This window comes from Lepidochelys kempii, chromosome 6 (genome assembly GCF_965140285.1).
Source record: "Lepidochelys kempii isolate rLepKem1 chromosome 6, rLepKem1.hap1, whole genome shotgun sequence".
Lineage (NCBI taxonomy): Eukaryota > Metazoa > Chordata > Testudines > Cheloniidae > Lepidochelys > Lepidochelys kempii.
Genome location: NC_136385.1, coordinates 122,372,132 through 122,396,370, shown reverse-complemented (window position 1 = coordinate 122,396,370; position 24,239 = coordinate 122,372,132). Strand labels below are relative to the sequence as shown.

The 24,239-nt window shown below is 46.3% G+C and overlaps 1 long non-coding RNA gene across 1 annotated transcript in view; it reads left to right on the top strand.

Moving 5' to 3' along the window:
- Nucleotides 1-23,866, top strand: part of LOC140913935 (uncharacterized) — a 102,428-nt gene extending 78,562 nt beyond the window's left edge. Inside the window, exons 2-3 of the long non-coding RNA XR_012159704.1 lie at nt 20,807-22,329; nt 23,317-23,866. This is a non-coding gene — a long non-coding RNA (uncharacterized LOC140913935). The remainder of the gene's footprint in view (nt 1-20,806; nt 22,330-23,316) is intronic.
- The last annotated feature ends 373 nt before the right edge of the window (nt 23,867-24,239 follow it).

The window sequence follows — 24,239 nt, the reverse complement described above, 5'->3', positions numbered from 1 at the left end:
AAAAGGGCCAGTTTGAAGCAAAACCAAAACTTTTGTGGAATTTAGTTTAGAAATTTCCTGTTTGAAAAGGTTTATTGAAAATGACGTTTTTCCCTGTAGGGAGGAAAAAACCTTGTTTTCAATAAAAACCCCATTTTTCAGCAAGCAAAATTTTTGGCTGAAAAACTTCAGCCAGCTCTAACTTAAACTTTTGGTGATAGATGGAACCTCTAGGACATGGCACTTGTTGCAAACCCATTGAAGTAAATGGCAATTCCATGTGCTTTGAATCAGGTCCTATGCTGATTTACAGGACTGAAGCCTATTACGAAATGTCACATGGTGGAAGCTTGTATTGTTTTGGGCAATGTCACTGACTGAACTTTGCTTATTCTAAGAGCTACTAATGGTTGGAGCTACTAATGCTGGAAATCACTTTAGATAAGCTATTACCAGCAGGACAGTGGGGTGGGAATAGGTATTGTTTCATATTCTCTGTGTATATATAAAGCCTGCTGCAGTTTCCACGATATGCATCTGAGGAAGTGAGCTGTAGCTCACGAAAGCTTATGCTCTAATAAATTGGTTAGTCTCTAAGGTGCCACAAGTCCTCCTTTTCTTTTTGCGAATACAGACTAACACGGCTGTTAATCACTAAACCATTAGTTTCAGAGTCTTCTCACAGCTCAGAGGATTATTCTTTGTAAATGAAGGCAGCGATATTTCAGTGATCTCACACTGGTTAGATGCCCCGGTGTTAACTGCTAGTTCTGAAAGCGGTTCACTTTTAACAGTAGGTGGATTGGATCAAATGCAAGGCCTCCTATTGTTACCAAGTAGATTATGAAAGCATTAACTGTGATCATATAATTGTACTGGAGATGCTGACAAGCTGAAGTGTGTTATGTACTATTTTCCCCTCTTAGTCCTTTTTTCTGTTGTCAAGGGCAGGTGTTTTTGTGTGGTACTCTTTAATGATATTTATGGAGGTATATTTTCAAGGTTTTTGTTTAACATTGTCCCCTTCCTCAGTCTATTCTGAAATTCAGCTGCATGTCTGGTGCATCATTTGTTCAATTATTTAAAAGCCTGAATGGAGGCTAACTTCGCTACGCAGCAGCAGATTGCCTGACAGATTTATGTGCTTCTGTTCCACAATCAAGCGGGGGTGGGGGGAGATTTATTTAAAAGTGTATGGCAATTGCAGACAGAAACCTAGCTGTGACCATAATCCTCGGGAAGAACTAATGGAAAATTTTGCTATTATGGGTATTCCAGGTCTTAGCTATCAGGAAGCACTGAGTGGTTGCTTTAGTCTGAGTGGTTTGGGAACAGTAGCTGTGTTGGTGAGAGAAGCTCATCCACCAACATAGCGTTGTTCACACCGGCGCTTAGGTCGGTATAACTTATGTTACTTGCGGGCGGCTTATTCGCATTCCTGAGTTCCATAATTTATACGGACTGAAGCTGTAGTGTTCCCATAGCCAGAGTGTGGATTTTTCTTGCAATGTCTGGCTGGTCCAGAGGGGTCTTGAGGATACAGCTGAGGCTCGCCATCTCTTCTTCCTTGCACTGTTTCTTAATGGCTGCAAATGTGATATTTCTCCTAACGATAATGCAAATGCAGCCTCCCTGGAGGCTGAGGGAATGATGCCCTTTGACCGGAGCCAACTATGGATCAAATACTTCTTCCCTAGCCCTGAGTCATCAAGGGATCATGCCTGCAAAATGGCAGTGAGACACCCCCCCACCCCCAGGTGTGCTTCCCACCTGATCTCCAGCACCGATGCGTGTGTAAAACACCGGTATGGTGGGCTGCATATACATCTAGTGCAGAAGTGGGCAAACTATGCTGGCCCATGGGACCATTCTGGCAGGCCCCTGAGCTCCTAGCTGGGGAGGCTTGTCCCTGGCCCCTCCCCCGCTGTTCCTCCTCCCTCGCAGCTACGCCGCTGCGTGGGCAGCGCAGTTGGCACCCACCCACCTCCCAGGCTTTCCAATAAGCCTGTCCTGCCACTCGGAGTGGCATTGGGGCAGGGCGGGAGAGTTGGCTAAGGGTCAGGAGGTCCCCAGGGGCAGACAGGGGGCAGTTGGATGGGGCAGAGGGTTGGGGGGGGGGGGCAGTCAGGAGACAGGGAGCAGGGGGGCTTGGATAGGGGTTGGGATCCCGGGGGGCAGTTTGGGATGGGGGTCCCGGGAGGGGGCGGTCAGGGAACAAGGGGGGGTGTTAGGGGCGGGGGTGTGGATAGGGGTCAGGGTGGTCAGGGAACAAGGAGAAGGGGGGGTTAGATAGGGGGGTGGGGTCCTGGGGGGGTGGTCAGGGGCAGGGGGGTCCCAGGAGAGGGTGGTCAGGGGACAAGGAGTGGGGGGGTTGGATGGGTGGGGTGTTCTGAGTGAGAGGCAGTCAGGGGGCGGGAAGTGGGAGAAGGCAGATGGGGGTGGGGGCCAGGCTGTCTGGAGAGGCACAGCCTTCCCTACCCAGCCCTCCATACCGTTTTGCAACCTCGATTTGGCCCTCGGGCCGAAAAGTTTGTCCACCCTGATCTAGTGGCTGGTCTGTCTACTAGGGGATAATAGCCTACCATAGCTACCAGCAGTCAGAGTTACTCCTTTAACTTATGTGGCAGAGGTCTATGCTATGCTGCTGCACGTCCTGGATTCAAATTCCACTGATAACCTACGCAGACGGTTATTGCACATGGAGCACTACCATAAAGCCTCTGAGGTGGCAGAAATGGGACAACATGTTAGAATTTATTTTTTCCCCTTCTTCCCTGCAAGAATGTTTGGGCTCCCTGCAAGTACTAGATTAGCTCAGTAAGAACAATATTATCTATAGTGACATGCAAGGAATAACCTACAGGCTAAATTTCCAGGGAGTTCCACATTTGAGTTCTCTAACTGTAGCTTTCTGTGGGTTATCTGCTTATAACTCACCACATAGTGCCTTAGGCTAAAGGTATCACGGTAGTTCAATTTTACATTAGAGGCAATTGGGAACAAGAACCTCAATTTATATAGTGCAGTAAATGTACATGGCACATTACAGAACACTTAAGACTGGATTCCTGCCCAAGCTTTGAGCTAGAATTATTTGATTCATGTATGATGTAGACAGTAAATGGACAAAATACTCCAGTTTACCAAACTATTGTGTGCCCGCCAATTAGTTACATTTATTGCCCTATGGTACAATATATTAAAAAAATTAACTAGACTTAATTGGCAATGGGCTTAGTTGCCAACTGTGCCCACATATCTATTCAGGGGACACCATCACAGGGCCTAATCACATCAGCCACACTATCAGAGGCTCGTTCACCTGCACATCTACCAATGTGATATATGCCATCATGTGCCAGCAATGCCCCTCTGCCATGTACATTGGTCAGGCTGGACAGTCTCTACGTAAAAGAATAAATGGACACAAATCAGATGTCAAGAATTATAACATTCATAAACCAGTCGGAGAACACTTCAGTCTCTCTGGTCACTCGATCTCTGACCTAAAAGTCGCAATATTACAACAAAAAGACTTCAAAAACAGACTCCAACGAGAGACTGCTGAATGGGAATTAATTTGCAAAGTAAAACTATTTCCCCATGTTTATTCCTCCCTTCCCCCTCCCCCACTGTTCCTCAGACATTCTTGTTAACTGCTGGAAATGGCCCACCTTGATTATCACTACAAAAGGTTTTCTTTCTCCTGCTGGTAATAGCTCATCTTAAGTGATCACTCTCCTTACAGTGTGTATGATAACACCCATTGTTTCATGTTCTGTGTGCATATAAATCTCCTCACTGTATTTTCCACTGAATGCATCCGATGAAGTGAGCTGTCGCTCACAAAAGCTCATGCTCAAATAAATTGGTTAGTCTCTGAGGTGCCACAAGTCCTCCTGTTCTTTTTGCGGATACAGACTAACACGGCTGCTCCTCTGAAACTAAATTTTACGTTCTTTCTTTTAATCACCTAGAGGCGAATTGACTGTTCTGTCCCATTAATCAGTTATAGTACCACATGCTCAAATGTCTCCATGTGCAGACGGTTAGCTATTAATTATTATATAACCCTGTAACTATAGGTTTAATATACTGGTTCAGTTTGTTACATGTTCCCTTCTAATGGCTGGCTCACAAATGAGGATAGGAGTCCATTAATGCTACTAGCTAATGGAGTGACTCCTTTAGCTGAACTGGTAGAGGCTCGTGCTGGAGGTCCCAGGTTCAGTCCTCACCCATGGTAGGGGCAGGTGATCATTACACAGACAGTCCTTTACAAATGTATTTGAAAAGGTCCCTGTCCTGAAGAACTTACAATCAAAAAGATCACACAGAAAGGCAGGTGCAGACCATGCTGGGGAACACTTCACCGCTTGCAGGCCAAGCAAAAGAAGTGAGTCTGAAGGTGGGGACAGGAAAGGAGCTTTGCTCACAGGAGGATGAGGCTGATCCAAGCATAAGGAGCAAGTATCTGTGTAGAGGAAAATAGCATGAAATCAGGCATGGGAGAAGGAGACAAAAGGAGGATTACAAGGAATGAGGGCAGAGAAACCAGATGGAGGGGGTGGGGGAAGCTGTGAAGGGTGATGTGTAACCAACCTGCTGGACTATGAATTAGTGTCTCACAAATATCTGATTTACCAGCAGCTACGTCAGGTACCAAAGAGCACCACTGTCTCTGACATCACTCCTGATATTACATAGTTTCCTGCCCGTGGTCATTCCAGGAGCATCCTCCACCACGTCTAATTACTGCAGACTCTACAAACCCTCTGCTATCATAGAATCATAGAATATCAGGGTTGGAAGGGACCCCAGAAGGTCATCTAGTCCAACCCCCTGCTCAAAGCAGGACCAATTCCCAGTTAAATCATCCCAGCCAGGGCTTTGTCAAGCCTGACCTTAAAAACCTCTAAGGAAGGAGATTCTACCACCTCCCTAGGTAACGCATTCCAGTGTTTCACCACCCTCTTAGTGAAAAAGTTTTTCCTAATATCCAATCTAAACCTCCCCCACTGCAACTTGAGACCATTACTCCTCGTTCTCTCATCTGCTACCATTGAGAACAGTCTAGAGCCATCCTCTTTGGAACCCCCTTTCAGGTAGTTGAAAGCAGCTATCAAATCCCCCCTCATTCTTCTCTTCTGCAGGCTAAACAATCCCAGCTCCCTCAGCCTCTCCTCATAACTCATGTGTTCCAGTCCCCTAATCATTTTTGTTGCCCTTCGCTGGACTCTCTCCAATTTATCCACATCCTTCTTGAAGTGTGGGGCCCAAAACTGGACACAGTACTCCAGATGAGGCCTCACCAATGTCGAATAGAGGGGAACGATCACGTCCCTCGATCTGCTCGCTATGCCCCTACTTATACATCCCAAAATGCCATTGGCCTTCTTGGCAACAAGGGCACACTGCTGACTCATATCCAGCTTCTCGTCCACTGTCACCCCTAGGTCCTTTTCCGCAGAACTGCTGCCTAGCCATTCGGTCCCTAGTCTGTAGCTGTGCATTGGGTTCTTCCGTCCTAAGTGCAGGACCCTGCACTTATCCTTATTGAACCTCATCAGATTCCTTTTGGCCCAATCTTCCAATTGGTCTAGGTCCTTCTGTATCCTATCCCTCCCCTCCAGCGTATCTACCACTCCTCCCAGTTTAGTATCATCCGCAAATTTGCTGAGAGTGCAATCCACACCATCCTCCAGATCATTTATGAAGATATTGAATAAAACCGGCCCCAGGACCGACCCTTGGGGCACTCCACTTGATACCGGCTGCCAACTAGACATGGATCCATTGATCACTACCCGTTGAGCCCGACAATCTAGCCAGCTTTCTACCCACCTTATAGTGCATTCATCCAGCCCATACTTCCTTAACTTGGTGACAAGAATACTATGGGAGACCGTGTCAAAAGCTTTGCTAAAGTCAAGAAACAATACATCCACTGCTTTCCCTTCATCCACAGAACCAGTAATCTCATCATAAAAGGCGATTAGATTAGTCAGGCATGACCTTCCCTTGGTGAATCCATGCTGGCTGTTCCTGATCACTTTCCTCTCATGCAAGTGCTTCAGGATTGATTCTTTGAAGACCTGCTCCATGATTTTTCCAGGGACTGAGGTGAGGCTGACTGACCTGTAGTTCCCAGGATCTTCCTTCTTCCCTTTTTTAAAGATTGGCACTACATTAGCCTTTTTCCAGTCATCCGGGACTTCCCCGGTTCGCCACGAGTTTTCAAAGATAATGGCCAGTGGCTCTGCAATCACAGCTGCCAATTCCTTCAGCACTCTCGGATGCAACTCGTCCGGCCCCATGGACTTGTGCACGTCCAGCTTTTCTAAATAGTCCCTAACCGCCTCTATCTCCACAGAGGGCTGGCCATCTCTTCCGCATTTTGTGATGCCCAGCGCAGCAGTCTGGGAGCTGACTTTGTTAGTGAAAACAGAGGCAAAAAAAGCATTGAGTACATTAGCTTTTTCCACATCCTCTGTCACTAGGTTGCCTCCCTCATTCAGTAAGGGGCCCACACATTCCTTGGCTTTCTTCTTGTTGCCAACATACCTGAAGAAACCCTTCTTGTTACTCTTGACATCTCTGGCTAGCTGCAGCTCCAGGTGCGATTTGGCCCTCCTGATAACATTCCTACATGCCCGAGCAATATTTTTATACTCTTCCCTGGTCATATGTCCAACCTTCCACTTCTTGTAAGCTTCTTTTTTATGTTTAAGATCCGCTAGGATTTCACCATTAAGCCAAGCTGGTCGCCTGCCATATTTACTATTCTTTCGACTCATCGGGATGGTTTGTCCCTGTAACCTCAACAGGGATTCCTTGAAATACAGCCAGCTCTCCTGGACTCCTTTCCCCTTCAAGTTAGTCCCCCAGGGGATCCTGGCCATCCGTTCCCTGAGGGAGTCGAAGTCTGCTTTCCTGAAGTCCTGGGTCCGTATCCTGCTGCTTACCTTTCTTCCCTGCGTCAGGATCCTGAACTCAACCAACTCATGGTCACTGCCTCCCAGATTCCCATCCACTTTTGCTTCCCCCACTAATTCTACCCGATTTGTGAGCAGCAGGTCAAGAAAAGCGCCCCCCCTAGTTGGCTCCTCTAGCACTTGCGCCAGGAAATTGTCCCCTACGCTTTCCAAAAACGAACGCACTCCCCCAAGTCATTAGAGGGAGTGTGAGAAGCAGAGCTCTTTCCTTTTTCTGTGCTATGAATAGCTGATCTCTTTGACTGGTGTCATTGCGACACCAGATGTAAATCACTCCTCCCTCAATTTGCATTGTGCAGCCCCATTGGTTGAAATGAAATAAGTTAGGAGAGGACCGAGAAAGACGAACTTCTTAGCATTCAAAAGACACTAGTTGTCTTGGCTAGAAAAATAAGAGCTCTTTGCACACATACAGGTTGTGGAGATTTTTCTGCATCCAGATCAGAGGCTAACTGCCTGAGTTCAAAGAAAATTCATTCAGGTGCACACAGGGGATAATGATCATATAGCTACCCAAGTAACCCAATCCAAGATAGGGACCACGTCTTCCTGTAGCCCTTCCTCTACCTATCTTGTGCTGCTTCAGTTCCCCAATTTCAACTGCTATTGGAGCCATCATTACCTATTGCCTGCTTTGTTGCTGCTGTACCCCTTGGCCTGTCTGTTCCCCTTCTTTACTCTCCAGTACTGTTCTTCACACACTCCTGTCCTCTTTGCATTGTACTGCTTTGTCCATGCTCAGCTGCTGTCCTATGAACGGTTCAGGTCATTCATAAGTAGGGGTATTTTGTGACGCCGAAGGTAACTCAGCCAATCACTACCTATTCCTCTCCAGTTCATTTACATACTGCAATTGGATTGGCTGAAATGAGTCATTAAGAGGGTTTTACAGTCTGACATAGCTGAGGCCCCAGGACATTGTTTCATAGCATGTCGGCAGGTCACAGGCTTTCAAATGACGACATTTCCATTGACATTGATGGAGAAAAAGCAGAGTCTTTCACCAGAAATTCATTCAGAGAAGTTTGAGAAACTATCAAATAGATGCTTTGAGCATGTGTCGTGCACTGGGCTAGAACACGTCCCCAAGATTTAATGGAAAAGTTGAGTTTGTGCCATTGTTGCCGAGGAAAGCCCTCCATCATTGCAGGTTAAGAGTGTAAAACAATCCCTTTAGAATAAACATAACGTATGGTTTCATCAACGCAAATGAAAAGCAATTAACCCAAATCATGCCCTTAATTTATAAGCAGTCAGTACATTTTGAGAAACTGAGATCTGATGTTGCCGTTTCAAATTCCTGTGAATTCCACTGGGCATCGAGCACATAAGATTACACTATGCACAGAGCATGTCCTTATTAAATGTGCTGGCTACAACATTTTATTGCTCTCCTGGAGGTCTATTGCGTTTGCCTTTTACTGGAAGCGTAATGTTTTCCCAGCATTATTGGTATACTGGCCACACAAGTCTATCTTCAGCTGACAGACTTGTTAAGCTATATGTTTTGCTTACATCCTTTGTCACCTTTTTGTTGATTGAGGTGCCAGTTAGGACACCATGCAGTTGTTGTATTTAATGAAATTATAAAATAAAGTGGATTTCTTAATCAGTAAGGACAGGAAACCACACCTAATTGTGCCTTGAGTCAGCCTTGCTGACATACTATTAATTAGGTTTTTAAATGTCCAAATAGTAGTGGTGGTATGATGATTATTACTTATCAATGGTAGTGATGTCGATGTAGTAGGTTCTTTCCAAACAATCGGGAAGAATAGGATGCTCCCTGCTCCGACATCCTCCTAGTCTAAGGGCAGACAGACAAGTAGACAGAGTTATGGGGGGGAGAGACCAACAACAGGCAGTTGATATAGGCAGGGCAGCTCAACTCGTATGTAACGCAGCAGAACCTGGCTTCAAGAGGGACCTGAAGGCGACAAGGGTAGGAATCTTATGGATTGGCTTGGGGAGATTGTATGGTGCATTGGGGCAAGAAGAGCTAGAAGAAGGGCTGGAGCTAGAAACATACAAAACATCCCCTCTGCACCCAGGAAAAAAATCTAATATGATACATGAACATAGGAATCGACAGACCGGATCAGACCCAAGGTCCATCTAGTCCTGTGTGACTCCAGAAAGAACCATGCAGTAATCAGATGTGGGGTAATTCACTCCCCCATTCCCGTTAGGTCTGATCCTGCTCTCTAATAATTAGAGATTGGCTTCAACCTTGAAGCATGATGGCTAACATCCATTCCAGAATGATCATCATTAATCATGAATACTCTGTGTATTGGTGATATCCATAAACCTGTTCAGTCCTTTTCTGAATCTTGCTTAATTCTTGGCCTCAGCGACTTCCTGTGGCCATGAGTTCCAAAGAGAGAATGCTGTATACTCTCTGCTTTGTTCTAAGAATGAACTGTGATCTATGCATTATGGGTTAGTTGTGCTGGTGGATTCTCCTTTGAAACATGTCCATTCAGAAACAGGGGAACTCTCAGTGTATTTATAAGGTCAGTCACTTCTCTGAGGATTTGGAAGAACGATGGGGTGGGGGGCAAATTTTCAAGAATGGCTTCTACAATTACATCCAGGATAATTTGCTGTCATAGTTGATTGCAGGCACAAAATGAGAGGCCACGTCTGAAAATTAAGCCTTTACAGGCTTAGCCTGCCTTATAGTAGCACCGGTGATGCATGGCAATTTGTGTTTAATTCTGGTGTGTGTAGTGGGAGATTGGGGGAACTGTCAATGATTTTTTTTTTTAACCCCTTTGATCATGTCTTGTGAGTGACAAACACCTACGGATATGGAGTTGCACTGATTTTGTGTCTGGAATCAGAATCTGGCCTATAGGCATTGCCTGATGTACCCTCTCTGCAGTCTGAATTATGCCTAACACAACACAGGTGAAGCTGAACACTAGAGCTGTTTTGAAACGTGAAAAGATTCTTCTTGGTATCAGTGGAAAATTGACCGGGCTGCAGAGTTTGATTTGACGTTTGGGTGTTAACGTATTGGGAGAAGAAACCAAGATTTTTTTTTTGTCTGTCAAAGCAACAAAGGGCACGTCTACACTGCAGCTGGCAGACAGCCTCCCAGCCAGGGAGATATACTTGTGCCAGTGGGGCTAGCACTAGTGTACTAAGAATAGCCGTGTGGACGTAGTCGTGCGGGAGCCGGCTTGGGCTAGCCATGTGACCTCAGGCCGGGGGTCGCGTGGACTTGAGTTCAGGGGGTTAGGCTGCGCCATTGCCAGTGCCACAATGTCCACACAGCTATTTTTAGCGAGTTAGCGTGAGCCCCACACCCTACCCAGGCTAGGAGACTCACTCCCAGCTGCAGTGTAGACATACCCTAAGTGATTTAGGTTCTCAATTAAAAAAGCCCTTAAAAAGCCCTGATTTATCAGAGCTGGGTGTGCAGCATTTTTGAAAACCAGGCCCCTTTTGAATGAGCCAAGGTGGGCACCCAAAATCACTAACGACTTCTGAAAATCTTGGCTAGTTTTTCTTATCTTAGGGTACAGCCACACAGCAAACGAAACCTCACAGCAGCAAGTATCTGAGCGCTGGTCAACTGACTCAGACTCATGCTGCAGGGCTAAAAAGAACAGTGTAGACATTCGAGCTTGGGCTCTGAAACCTCAAGGGGGAAGAGAATCTCAGTGGACCCAGGCTCTAAGATTTGCTGCCGCAAGGTCTTTTTTGCTGTGTAGATATACCCTTAAATCTGGTGATGGTATCAGATGAGCTTCCTTGGGAAGGGCTTAATTCTAACAGTGTGTTTCAGCAGAGGCATGCTAGCCCTCTGAGAGAAATCTAAAACTCAGAGCCTTACTGTGCTTGTGTAGTAGTATTATATGGAGTCACAAAGCAAGCTGGATTATGGTTAAAAATTCTACTTTATCAAGGACAAGGTCAGGACAAGGTATGTTGGTCAGCCACATCTAGTGGGCCATGAGAGGCATAAAACTAAGCTATTTCCTACCTCTCTTTTTTTTTTTTTTAAGAGCTTAAACTGAAAACCTCAGTGATTCTCTGCACACCATCTGGACTGCCCTGATTCTGTCAAATTAATCCCTATCATAAATATGGATCTGGTCTGGTTTTCTTTTTGTTTTTTTGGTCAGATCTGCACTTCCGAAACACATGGTCAGTTTTCTGGCAACAGCCAGCCTTCTCTCATGGGCTAAATGTAACTGTAGTTTGTCTATTTTTAAATTCAAAGTGCCTTATTTTGGGTACTAAACTCTCAGCAGGGTTTACTGGTCATCTCCCTAACTAAGGTTGTTAATATTGGAGCACTTTTTGCAAACCTTTGTTTCAAAAAGCAGTGATCAAGGTGTATATGCAAAAATGGCATGCACCCCGGCACTTGTGCAGGCAAATTGGTCCTTTGTATATCCAGTTGCAGGTATTTGTGTCCATGGCTGAAGAACTTGAGTTAGCGTTTCCTTGCCTTTACAGTTTAAAATCACAGACCTGACTTTTGACTTGACTTAGACTGCTTTGAAGGAGTAACTCCATTGAAACCAGTGGAGTACCACTGCTGGAAAACAGGTGTTACTGCAAAATCGGGTTTGTCTGTGAACCTTATTTTTGTTCTAGAAGATCAGTCTCAACCTATGTCAGTGAAATCAGCGTGTGTCACAATCTAAACAAGCTCCTCACATGTTGGATGGGCAATTTCTCTTCCAGTGCATTCAGTCAGGCATGGTGTTCGAAAGGTAACTAATGGAAAAATGCACTCCTTTTCCTTCTGTAACAATGCTGGTTCTGGTGGGACCCAACTGAGAGTGCCAATTCAGGACAAATTGCTTCAAGCTGGGCAGATACAGCCCAAGGCTGGGGTTTCTATGCACACCAAGGCAAACCAAACCAGCCAGACAGAGAAGACTTTGGTTTTACCCCACTGGCTAACCACAAATCATATAAGCAATTCCCTTAGACACTCCAGTTTCCCAGTATCACCACCAGTGCCACTCGTTATGGGGACAGATGGTTATGAAAACCAATACCCCAGTAAAAGAAAAGAGGTTCTCTCGATCCCAAAGGACCAAGCCCCAGACCCTGGTCAATATACAAATCAGATCTTACCCAGAAATCACACTGTTGCCAATCCTTTAGAATCTAAAATCTAAAGGTTTATTCATAAAAGGAAAAAGATATAGATGAGAGCTAGAATTGGCTAAATGGAATCCATTACATACAGTAATGGCAAAGTTCTTGGTTCAGGCTTGTAGCAGTGATGGAATAGACTGCAGGTTCAAATCAAGTTTCTGGAGTACATCCACAGCTGGGATGGGTCTTTCAGTCCTTGGTTCAAAGCTTCAGTGTAGCAAAGTCCCTCCAGAGGTAAGAAGCAGGATTGAAGACAAGATCGAGGAGCTGCAGCAGCTTTTCATATTCTCTTGCCATGTGGTCTGTCTTTCTTTCTTTGTTCCAAAGACAAGCTGTCCATCACATGGCCTGGAAAAACCTCAGAGTTCTGTCCATAGGCATGTCCCTGCATACCTTGCTGAGTCCCAAGGTGTGTCTGCTTTCTCTCAATGGGTCAATTGTATAGCTGATGGTCCTTAATGGGCCATCAAGCAGGCTAGGCAGAGCTGACACCAACTTGTCTGGAGTGTTCCCCCGAAGCATAGCACAAGTTTGAAATATAGACAGTATAGAGCCAATATTCATAACTTTGACTACAAAAATGATACACACATATAGACAGCATAATCATAACCAGCAAACCATAACCTTGTCTTAGACACCTCATTTGACCCCCTTTATACAAGATTTGTTGCCACTACAGGACCTTGGTTGCAACAATGATTTATATGGTCCCAGTTTATGTTAATAACGTCACACCTTCTCTCAGAACTATGATGTTTTCACAGATGATCCTAGATTTATTCTTGTATATTTCTCAGATAATTCATGGCTGGGCAAGGTGCTTCTCATTTCCATTGCTTGAAAAGCTGCTGTAAAGAAGAGATGAGTAAAACTGTACCCAAAGCAAATAATGCTGGAGCACCATAATATCTGGCACAAATGAAACTCCTTCCTCTCTTTCTGTAATGTGATTAATTCATTGCTGTATGGATCCAAAGCCCATTAGAGCATGTCAGAAATCCCCATCATGCTCTGGAGTGCTCCGCTTTGCCTGTGGATCTCCGGTTTAGCTGACAGATGTGGGAAAAGAAGAAAACACATGCAGCCAAAATACCCTCTAATGACTGCATGTGTGTGGCCGCGGAAGAACTGAAGTGATTCCAGCTAAGAGTGGAAGTTTATTCCAGCTAAGGTCAGCATTATTGTGTTCTTGATGCTTCCCCCACCCCCTGTTCCATGTTTTTCGGGTGGTATAATGTGGGTTGGTGTTCTAGTCTTATGCTTGGATCCTGCCACCTTTCAGGGGCTCTCCCAACCCCACTATCGATGGCTTATGGATCTAGAAATCGTCCCTTTGCTGCTGGACAGCATTGCACTTTCAGAGATTGAAATGTGAAATGAAAGCTGCTGTCAGGCTTTAAGTGTGTAAATGTTGCTGTCACAGTGCAGGGCAATGGCCCCTGTACTCAGGGGTGAAAGTAACTTAAAGGACTTACTGGTACGCCAGAGTCCTGAGCAGGGTGTGTGGCCTCAACCAGAAGAGGCAGGGCCTTTAAATACCTGGGCCCTTTAAGTCAAGATATAAAGGCCCTGGGGTTCCAGCTGTGGCTGGGAGCCCCGGGGCCTTTAAATCACCCCCGGAGCTACCAGCTGCAGAGGCGGCTGGGAGCCCTGGGACTCGGGCAGCGTTTTAAAAGGCCTGGGGCTCCCCGCAGCAGCTGGAGCCGCAGCCCTTTAAATCACCGCCAGAGCCCTGCTGCCGCTACCCCAGGGCTCTGGCAGCGGGGTTTGGGAGGCGGTTTAAAGGGCCCAGGGCTCTGGCTGCTGCAGGGAGCTCTGGGCCCTTTAAATCGTCAGCCTGGGGAAGCTGGTCTGGCACGGCATATTGGCTCTTGCCGGTACGCTGTACCAGACCAGCTTATTTTCACCTCCATCTGTAGTCCCCCTCTGTGGACCAACAGTGGCACCCACTCTAGGCTCCCAGCTCCTCCGCTGTCACCTCTCTTGGGTGGAGACCTGTGTCTCTTGCCCTCCTGATCAGGTTTTTTCCAGGCTGCCCAGTTCCTTGCCTAGTCTGTGTTATTCCCAGCAAGCCAGACTGCCTAACCAGGCAAGTGTTTGTGCTTTGTTAACTCTTCAAAGGCTATAAACAGCCTAAATGACTATAGCTATAGGTTTCCTCACAGCTCTTTCTAAGCAAGCACATTTTATTCTTAAGGTGAAAGCATTACAGAGAAAACATACTAAAAACCATATAAGTTCCTATATGAATGCTACCAGAGGTCACCATCTCTGTGGGGTTTAGTAGGCGAAAGTCCTCCTAACTCTTCACAGGAAGGATTGGGGGGCCCTGTTGGACAGAAGGTCCTGTCCATTTGCTGGATCAGAAAGAAGGCCCGGAGTCAATTTAAACTGGGCTATTTATCCCAAAGTCCTTTCTTTGTCTGTTGGTCTCTGGAGAATCCAGTTTGAACTGCCCTATGCAAGCCTCTCCAGGCAGTGATAGCTCTACAGAGATGTCACAGCCTGAGAGAATTTGCTAATCACCCTCCACTGTTCTTAGTTCCTGAGGCAGTGTGGTCACCATCCCCCAGGCAAGGTGGGAGAAAATCCCTGTCTCACAAAGATGCATAAACTTAATACAGGAAGATCTCCCAACAATGTAGCAGGAAATTGCCATATTTATCTCAGATGCCACATTCCAGATCAGTGGTGTCCAGGTCTAATTGTATCATATGAGCCTGGGTATACCATTTTACCCCCACTCTGGGAATATTGTAGGAGTAGCAGAATGGCTCTACACAAAGGTCTCTCACTGTGCATCTTACCATACCTTGGGCCCAAATTTTCAAACCCCAGTATCTAAAATTAGTCTCCCATATCCACATTTAGGCATCTAAATAAAACCGGCCCGATTTTTAGGTTTGCTGAGTGCCCACAATTGCCATGGAATTTAGTGGGAAAAGCAGGCCACTCCTATCTAGCTACCTAAATGTCAATTTAGGAGCCTAACTTCAAACACAGAGGCTTGAAAATATTGCCCTAACAAGACAGAGGTTTCTTCTATTCTGGATGGATTCTTCTCCTCCCTTCATCACCGTGGGATCTGAGCACCTGCCAGTGCTGCTGTAAGTGCCATGACTCATCTGTAACGTGTGGCTCAGTCACTCTTGCTCCTCCTCTTCCCAGGGGGAGAATTGGGTGTGTGCAGTATAGGGATTTTGTTGAGTTGGTTGGGGTAGGGGGGCTAATGCACATGCTGCTCTGAGTTTAGGGATGGAGAAGGCAGGGCTCAGAGGTGCACCTTGTACTTGGGAGCAGAAGATGGACAGGTTTGTAAACCGTGAAAGCATTTCTTTAAAATATCGTGACAACACGCAAGCCCTCTTTATAGAAATCAAAATGACAAGAGCAGGAAGTCTAATGGATTGGATAGGTAACGCTGTATACAAGACTGTCCCGGTGGGATAATATCCTCTTTCCCGTCATTAGTGAGATCCTGACATTACTCATGGAGCAGAGAGTGCTGAAGTAGAAGAGCCTTGCTCCTTCCTGTTTAATCTTGTGGGTTTTTCCCAGATTTGTTCAAGTGAATCTAATGGCTCAGCTGTTTGGCTTGGCAGACCTCTTGCCAGACCTCTGTTTGGCTGCCTTTGGCCCCGCGGGCCTTGCCCAGTTTGTTTTACTGAAGTGTCAGCACAAGACTGAGGCGAGCCAACTGTGCCGATAACACCGATGGATGCACACCTCGGACAAACATGCTAATTACAGGGCTTGTGGGATAGACGGCAAGGAGGACGTTTTTGCTGGGCTGAAGCACGGAGCTTCTACTGCTCTTTATGTGGGAGGTGAAAACATCCCGCGTTACGAGATCTGTGCATTAGTGGAGAGGCCAATGTGCCGTAATGAATGAGAAGCTCAGTAATTTGCCACAGAGTGGCTATAAATCAAAACTGAAGAGCTGTCCGGGCTGCTCTGGACAATTGTTTTGCAGACTCTCTGGAGTCTTTGAATTAATCTCCCACAACCATCACCACTGCCCACAAACAGTATCTCTTATTTGGGCTGTTTACTCTGAAATTAACAGATTAAATCTAATGGCTTCCACAGAGAGATGAAATCCTGGCTTCATTGAAATCAATGGCAAAGCTCCTATTGACTACAGTGGATCCAGCATTTTATAGCCCCCCCCTCCCCCACACAGCCTGTACCAGAGTTTTTTACATCCCTCACACAGTTCTGGCATGTGTCCTTCCACTCTTGGCCTGTGTTCTATTCTTCTTCCATTTCCAGAACTCCCACTAACAACAACAGGAGCTTGTGCACAGATCAAGACTAGAATATGGCCCATTGTCAGGGATTTCTGCTTAACTATTACCACTGACTCCAGATGTATTATTTGGGGGAGTTTGCAAATGCTCAAAGATATCCTGTTGAGTCAGCTCTGAAGTGGGCTCGGCTTCTGGCAAAGTGTATGAGCCCAAAAATGAGGAGCACCATTAAACTTCTGTATCAGCTATCACAGGGCTGCAACTTGAGAAGTTGATTCCCTGTCACTGGGTTCTGTCCTAAATTAAGTTTCATGGGGCAAGCATCAGCAGTCACACTTCATATAAAGAACAGGAGTACTTGTGGCACCTTAGAGACTAACAAATTTATTAGAGCATAAGCTTTCATGGGCTACAGCCCACTTCATTGGATGCATAGAATGGAACATATAGTAAGAACAAATATACACACAGAGAGAAGGTGGAAGTTGCCATACAAACTGTAAGAGGCTAATTAATTAAGATGAGCTATTATCAGCAGGAGAAAAAAAAACTTTTGTAGTGATTCGCAAAAAGAAAAGGAGTACTTGTGGCACCTTAGAGACTAACCAATTTATTTGAGCATAAGCTTTCGTGAGCTACAGCTCACTTGCATCCGATGAAGTGGGCTGTAGGCCACGAAAACTTATGCTCGAATAAATTTGTTTGTCTCTAAGGTGCCACAAGTACTCCTGTTCTTTCTGTGGATACAGACTACCACGGCTGCTACTCTGAAACTTCATATAAAGGGTTACTGTGACCCTAAGAACTCACTACCAGCTGGCAAAGGATTCACTGTTCTGTAACAGCAGCAAAGAGTCCTGTGGCACCTTTGCTGCTTTTACAAATCCAGACTAGCAAGGTTACCCCTCTGATACTGTTCTTTCACAGTAATTCCTATTAGACCTGACAAGCTCATGACCCTTTACACACTGCTGTCATGGTATTTATCTATAAAGAATGTTTGAGCTCCTTAGTGAAAGCCGGGATCATGCTGGTGAAATGTACATATGATGATATTTAAAAAGTCATGCCTACATACTGAACATATGTTATACCAAGGTGTTACTCACCAGCGGAAGTGGAAAAACTGGTTTCCTGCCAGACCAGAGATGTTTATCCTTCTATCTGTTGAAATGTAAATTAAGTATTGTGAGCCAACACAATGGAAGCCAAATCTGTGCACACAGGAGTATGCACCTTGGAGCCAAAACACCACAGACTGAATGACAGGGCTATCCTGACTCTGAGCTGCAAAGACAGTGAACTTTGGGGATATAAGGGGAAGGCAAAAAGGCACTCCTTGTCCATCACTGAAGGAGCAAAAAAGACAGTGCTTTTTGGCTCCATGAACATTGGATCCCAGCCATGTGGGTTGGCAGAGGCGACAGGGTGGGCTTCCAGGGTCAAGTTCTCCTCCCCTCCGTCCCCCAGATTTCTGCAAGAGCCAAGCTGTCTTTGCAGGGCTTGCTCTGCCAGGGATGCTCCAGATTGCCACATCTGTGCAGCGCCATGCCTGTGAGAACCCAGCTGGGGAGGGAGCGGTGGCCCTGGTCCGGGGGGGGTGGGTCCTCTGGGAAAACACCAGGAGCAGGTTCCCTCAGCTCAGCCTGAGTTAGGGACATTGCCTGTGCCTCTCCTCCGTGAGGTGTCCATGAGGGCGCAGAAGCTCCGGGATTGGTTGCCCTGGCCCAGGAAGGTGGAGCTGGAAGGTTCCTGTACCCAGAGATGACCATGGTGCAGTCACATGCCCCTCCCCCAACCTTTAAATTGTGGCCTGCCCTCCCCACTATCAACAGTTGTGTTGCCTCTGTGGGTTGGTGATGCTGGAAGATTGCTCTGGGTGAGAAACTACTTTAGACAAGGATTTTAGGCTATTTTAAGTTGTTTAGACTCTAAGAAGCATGTTACATCTTTTGTTTTATATGTAACCTGTGGTGGTGGTTGCTCACTGTCTCTTGAATCTTTATCTTTGTTAACAAACTTTTTTGTTTGTTTTCACTACAAGTCAATTAGTGTGGCGCTCATAGAGGAGCGGGCCCTGAGTGGTACCAGTCATATTGTACATACTTGTTCCTTTGGGGCAGCTTACTTGCATAGGCATAGTCTGACTTCTGTATTTGGGGGGGGCAGCTCCAGTCAGGCCAATTCCATGCCTGCCTGAGGCTTGCAGTTTAGGGGGAGCAATGCCCCCCCAACTATACCCCTGATTACCTGGTAATTTCTATGAGCATCCAGTGACAGGCTGCAATGCACCAGGAACTGAGGGGTTGGTTTGTGCCTGTTCCTAGCCAGATCTGGGGGGAATGAAGTCTGTAGAGGTGTGGAAAGCACTGCTTGTATGACTGAAGGCTGTTGGTTTCAAGGAGCTGAGCTACAGCAGGTACCAACAAGGCTGTTTCATGATGGACAGGTAGTGGCAAGGTGCCGCACAACCCCTGGGGAGCATCACAGGGACATAGCCTATGCATCTGAAATCAAATACAGAGCTCTTATCAACTGCCATCTCCGTAGATCCAATATCGGGACTCGAACTCGTGACCTTTGGCACAGAAGCCTGCATAGGGAACCTTTACTAGAACAGGACTGAAATATTCCGCCTGGTAGAGGACAGCAGTACATAGGCATATGTAGACCAAGGCCCACTGTCTGGCACTTTGTATTGTAATTTACAGCTGTGCAGAGGCTGAAAAACACTATCCAATCAGAACGGTGGCGCCTGGCACACACTTTGCCCAAGGGTAAATAACTGCCCAAGGCGAAGGCCATGGAGCATCCAGTTATTACTATTATTAGTTATTATTAGTCTTAGGACCAGCAATTCAGAATAGAAAAGGCTTTTCAGAAGTAACATTATTAACCAGTCTCAGTTTCCTTGTTTGTTGCTTAGCATTTGTGCTATCACATGGGCCAAGAAGTTCCCACTGTTTCTAACTCTTGCAAATGTATCATAGGGCTCATTGGAATTTTGCTGAAAGCCCCAGCTGCTGGAGTCAAGTGATTATGTGAGTCTCTTAAGCTTTTGTTCAAAAAAGATAAACCCTTGTGGTTATTGAAAAGTTTGAAAAGAAAGTGGACCCTAAAGGCTCAAACACCCAAAAGGCAAATAAAAAGGATCCAAAATATATTATTTCTTTTTTAAAAAACACTCATGAATTTCAAGCCAATGTCATGATTATGGGCCCTGAGTCATGATTTCTGAATGCTTGAGGTTGGCAATACTACAGTACGCTTCCAGAACTGGAGATCAAGGTAAAGTGGCTACTGATTTTATAAATGCCTTAACCTAATAAAGGATTCTCTAATGTATTTTTAGGAGATATCTTTTAACTGTAGAGGGAGTGATGGTTTCCCATTGCAATAGCACTACTGTGGAGTACATTCCTTGTAGACTCATGCTGCCATATTTGAGTTTCGGAATACCTTCCTCCACCATTTCCCTGGGCTTTGACAGGAGTTGGTTTCCCTTTCCTTCTGCAGAGAAATTCCCTTAGTAACTGCTAGTCTGTAATATCCTAGTCTATAAAACAATTTATGGATTGTTTTCAGGCCTATGCGTCCTGGTTGTATTTGACATTTTGTCAAAACACTTCTACATTTTTTCCAAAGGTTAGCAGTAAAACTTTGCCTGGTGCACTAATTATCAGTGAAATAATAACTGCTCAGGGAAGGAAATGCACATCTGGATTAAGAGAATGTGTGTTATGTTTCTCTTCTTTCAGCACCGCTATTCACCCAAGTGCTTCATACCAAACAGAGGTTTCCTTTTTCATTAACTTTAATTGAGCCGCTTAGAATTTCTTATTTGCAAACTCTAAATTCACAGGGCCTGATTCTCATTTACTTCACTTCTGCACTGAAGGCAGGAACTGGGGTAGAAGAGGAGGGCATTCCAGGGCCAACCTGATCTTAGTGTAAGTTAAAGCAGCCTTGAGACTGCTTTATCTTATGCTCTGCTTCCTAGTACCTCCTCTGGGCCATGGCAATCAGAGAATAGCCATTGCACAGTGCTCTTTGGCCGGGGCGGCCTACAATATTTTGGCACCTGAGGTGGGGAGCTCAAATATCACCCCCACATCACTTGGGCCAAAACTTTGAAACTCTGGGTCCTAGTGGTGCGGCCCCCCACAGTCTGGCACCTGAGGCAGCCACCTCAGTTCGCCTCATGGTAAGGTCAGCCCTGCTCTTTGCCCACCTCCCTAATCAGCCCTCTGTGCCACGACATGGGAGCAGAGTTTGTGCAGAACCCTTACCCCAGTTCTGTGGTGGCTGGGAAACCCCCCTACAGAGGATATATTGGGGGGGGGGGACATTTTGGTCTAATTTTGCCTCTTTTATGCTTCCAGATGATGGAAAGGGGTCAGATTGTAATTGAAGATGGGGGCCCAGTGTTTTTGATTTTGAATGGTCTTGCAGGTATTTCAGTGCTTGTCGGCAATGCTCAGAGCCAGCCCAGATCTGGTGCCCTTTAGTCTGTTTGGAACAACCAAGCATCCACAGAAACTGTGAGCTGAGGTCTCTGCTGGAAGATGGTCCTGACACACTCTCATGAGGCTTGATGGTAAGAGCCAGGAAAGCATCTGTAAGCTGGAGCTACGCGTGCTGTTAGAAGACATGCTACTCAACTTATATTTTCTGGACAGTTTTATGATGTCACTTAAGAAAGGAGATGCCTGTTTCTGCACTCTGCACCTTGTCTGACCCAAGTTGCACTCACACTACTGCCAAATCGCAAGGCAGGGGTCACCGTGAGGAAAGAGAAAGCTCATACCATGAGCTAAATCTGATGGAAAGCAGGGAGAGTGTGAATGCCAGGAGGAGTGTCCTGCTTTAGGGCACAATTAGTACTGGCTCATTGCACAGCCCAGCTCAGGAGGGGGCCACATTAGTCTAAAGTTCATTCTTAATGGGAAATGAGTCATTTAGCAGCTATTTCTCTAAATCTTCCACATCCAGTGATTAGCACAATACTCACCAAACTGGTACATACAATACAGAGCTGTCTCTGCCCCCTCCCCACCCCGAGACACTGAGGACTAGACTCACTATGGGCTACTACTAGATGTGACTTGGACTAAGGGCTGGTCTACACTATGAGTTTGTCGGATTTAGCAGCATTAAATCCGAATTAACTCTGCACCCGTCCACACAACAAAGCCATTTTTTTGACATAAAGGGCTCTTAAAACCAATTTCTTTACTCCTCCCCAACGAGGGGATTAGCGCTGAAATCGACATCACCATTTCGAATTAGAGTTAGTGTGGACGCAATTCGAAGGTATTGGCCTCCGGGAGCTATCCCACAGTGCACCATTGTGACCGCTTTGGACAGCACTCTGAACTCAGATGCACTGGCCAGGTGTACAGGAAAAGCCCTCGGAACTTTTGAATCTCATTTCCTGTTTGGCCAGGCGAGCTCATCAGCACAGGTGACCATGCAGTCCCAGAATCGAAAAAGAGCTCCAGCATGAACCGAACGGGAGGTACTGGATCTGATCGCTGTATGGGGAGAAGAATCCGTGCTATCAGAACTACGTTCCAAAAGACAAAATGCCAAAACATTTCAAAAATTCTCAGAGGCCATGAGGGACAGAGGCTACATCAGGGACACAACACAGTGCCGTGTAAAACTTAAGAAGCTCGGACAAGCGTACCAGAAAACCAAAGAATCAAACAGACTCTCCGGGACAGAGCCCCAAACATGCCGCTTCTATGCTGAGCTGCATGCAATTCTAGGGGAGGCCGCCACCACTATCCTACCCCTGTCCATGGATGGGATACTCTCCGCCATGGCTGAGGATTTTGCAGATGGGGAAAATGAGGATGACGACAAGCTTGGGGGGAGCACACAACACACCGTTTTCCCTGACAGCCAGGATCTTTTTATCACCCTGACTGAAATACCCTCCCAACCCAATGAAGCCGGAGAAGGGACCTCTAGTGAGTGTACCTTTTAAAATATAATACATGTTATAAAAGCAAGTGTTTTTTAATGATTAAGTAGCCCTTAGGACTTGGGATACATTCGTGGCCAGTACTGCTCCTGGAAAAGTCTGTTAACGTGTCTGGGGATGGAGCAGAAATCTTCCAGGGAGGTAGATCCAGGTACATCTCTTGGAGGTACTCTAAAAGCCTTTGCAGAAGGTTTCTGGGGAGAGCAGCCTTATTCAGTCTTCCATGGTAGGACACTTTACTTGCTACTAGCATGGTGGGGTAATCTGGTATCATTGCATGACAAAGCCTGGCAGCATATGGTCCCAGTGTTTGCTGGCATTCAAGCAACATCCGTTCTTTATCTCTCTGTGTTATCCTTAGGAGAGTGATATCGTTCATGGTAACCTGGTTGAAATAGGGCAAGTTGATTAAGGGGACATTCAGAGGTGCCCGTTCCTACTGGGCTGTTTGCCTGTGGCTGAAAAGAAATCCTCCCCGCAGCTAGCCACCCGGTGGGAGGGAGGGGCCATTGGCACTGAGCTGTTCGTGTTTGGCTAGCAGGGATCTTCCCTGATACCAGCCACATGGTGGGGGAGGGGAAAAGCGATCATTCCGGAGAATTGGAAGGGGGGAGGGGGTTAGTTTGGTTTCTGCTGCTGCACGTTAACAGGAAAACTGCAGCAGTAAATGGCCAGCTCAACGGGCTTTGCTAGGTATGGGAAAGGAGGGGGCTGCTGTTATGAAGGTTGCAGAAGCTGAAAGACTATGGCTTACCATGGCCGCTTGCAAGCCGAATTCTGTTGCCTGGCTCTGCATGTGTGATCTGTAACACGAACGCCCCAGGCACTCAATATAAGATGCAAAATGTGAACTTGTACCAAAATCTCATGTGCTATGTGTAATGTGAATAGTGTTGTTCACCGTGAAAGAGTATAGCCATTGTTCTGTAAAATGTATCTTTTTAAATACCCCACTCCCTTTTTTTTCCTCCAGCAGCTGCAAATGATTCAAGCCTTCCTCCTCTGTCCCAAAGGCTATCTCAGATAAGGCGGCGAAAAAAACGCACACGCGATGACATGTTCTCTGAGCTCATGCAGTCGTCTGTCACTGACAGAGCTGTGTGGAGGGACACAATAGCAGACTACAAGACGGTGGTCGATGAACGTAAGGCGAGGTGGCAACAGGAAGATCAGAGGAGGCATGAGGAAATGCTGGGGATACTGCGGGATCAAATGGACATGCTCTAGCGTCTGGTGGAGGTTCATGAACGGCAGCAGGATCACAGACTGCTGCTGCAGCCCCTGCTTAACCGCCCTCCCTCCTTCCCAAGTGCCATAGCCTCCCCACCCAGATGCCCAAGAACGCGGGGGGAGGGGAGGCGAAGCTCCGGGCACCCAACCACTCCACCCCAGTGGACAGCCCAAGCAGCAGAAGACTGGCATTCAACAAGTTTTAAAGTAGCCTTTTCCTTCCCTCCCACCCTCCTCCCACACCCCAGCCGGGCTACCTTGTGAGCTATCTCCCTATTTTTATAATCAGTTAATAAAGAATACATGTTTTTTAAATGATAGTGACTTTATTTCCTTTGCAAGCAAGCTGTGATCGAAGGGGGGAGGGTGGGTGGCTTACAGGGAATTAGAGTCAACCAAGGGGGCAGGTTTTCATCAAGGAGAAACAAACAGAGGTGTCACACGGTACCCTGGCCAGTCATGAAACTGGTTTTCAAAGCTTCTCTGATGTGCACAGCTTCCTACTGTGCTCTTCTAACTGCCCTGGTGTCTGGCTGTGCATATTCAGCGGCCAGGCGATTTGCATCAATCTCCCACCCCTCCATAAACTTCTCCCCCTTTCTCTCACAAAGATTGTGGAGCACACAACAAGCAGCAATAACAATGGGAATACTGGTTTTGCTGAGG